Raw genomic sequence first — 1399 nt, forward strand, 5'->3', positions numbered from 1 at the left:
ATAGAAACATGACTATATTTCACTAAGCTTTGTGTTACTTCTTTTCCAATGTATTCTAGTTTCCAAATTGTATTTGCTTTTTTATTGTTCTATAACAAATTACTACAAATTTAGTAGCTTTAAAAACACCCACTTATTTGGTTGCAATTCTGTTGTGTTCTCTGCTCAGGATCTTAACATGGCTGAAATCAAGGTGTTGGCCAGTTGTGTTCTCATCTCCATGTTTGACTAAGGAAGGGTCTCATTCCAGCCTATTCATATCATTGGAAGGATACAGTTTTTCATGGCTACAGGACTGAAGTCTCTGTAAACCAGGGGCTAATCTCGTTTCTTAGAAGTGACTAGCATACCCTCCATCTTCAAAACCAATAACAACATAACAGATAACTAAATCCTTTTTGTGTTTTGAAACATTTTGACTTTCCTTCTGCAACCAATTGGCAAAAACAATCTTCTTTTGAAAGGGCTCAGAGGATTAGGTTAGGGCCACTCAGATAATCTCTATTTTTTAAAAATTATCTCTATTGTATAATATAACCTGATAATAAGAGTCGTTAAGTTGGGGAGCATATTAGAATCCTGCCTACTGCATATATCCTTGAATTTGCTGAATCTCTATTCACTGATGTTATCAAAGTCCTTTTTTATTTCCAGATTTAATGTTCTCTTTCCTGGAGAAGGAAATGGAAACCCACTCTAGTATTCTTGCCTGGAGAATCCCATGGATGGAGTAGCTTGGTGGGCTACAGTCCACGGGTCACAAAGAGTTGGACACAACTGAGCGACTTCACTTTTCACTTTCACTTTTTTTGAAAACCAGCCTCCCTGGTGGCTCAGAGGTTAAAGCGTCTGCCTGGAATGCGGGAGACCCGGGTTCGATCCCTGGGTTGGGAAGATCCCCTGGAAGAGGAAATGGCAACCCACTCCAGTACTCTTGCCTGGAGAATCCCATTGAGGGAAGAGCCTGGTAGGCGACAGTTCATGGGGTCACAAAGAGTCGAACACGACTCAGCTACTTCACTTCATTTCTTCTTTTTTTAATTTTAATTTTTACTTTATTTTACTTTATAATATTGTATTGGTTTTGCCATACATTGACATGAATCCACCATGGGTGTACATGCATTCCCAAACATGAACAGCCCTCCCACCTCCCTCCCCATAACATCTCTCTGGGTCATGCTCGTGCACCAGCCCCAAGCATCCTGTATCCTGCATTGGACATAGACTGGCGATTCGTTTCTTACATGATAGTATACATGTTCAACAAGTTTGATACCATCTTTATTGAATTTCTGTCCTGTCAACTTGTGCAATGGCTTTTGTTCTTTTTTATTCTTCTAATTTTCATTTTAATTTTGATCATTCTCTTTCATTTGATCTTTATTCTCTACCTATT

The 1399-nt window shown here is 39.0% G+C and overlaps 1 non-coding gene across 1 annotated transcript; it reads left to right on the forward strand.

The window, feature by feature from the left end:
- Window positions 1-822: 822 nt before the first annotated feature.
- Window positions 823-894, forward strand: TRNAS-GGA. The gene has a single exon. It is a non-coding gene; the product is annotated as a tRNA-Ser (tRNA).
- The last annotated feature ends 505 nt before the right edge of the window (window positions 895-1399 follow it).

The sequence above is a fragment of the Oryx dammah genome, unplaced genomic scaffold, assembly GCF_014754425.2.
Source record: "Oryx dammah isolate SB20612 unplaced genomic scaffold, SCBI_Odam_1.1 HiC_scaffold_3, whole genome shotgun sequence".
Classification (NCBI taxonomy): domain Eukaryota; kingdom Metazoa; phylum Chordata; class Mammalia; order Artiodactyla; family Bovidae; genus Oryx; species Oryx dammah.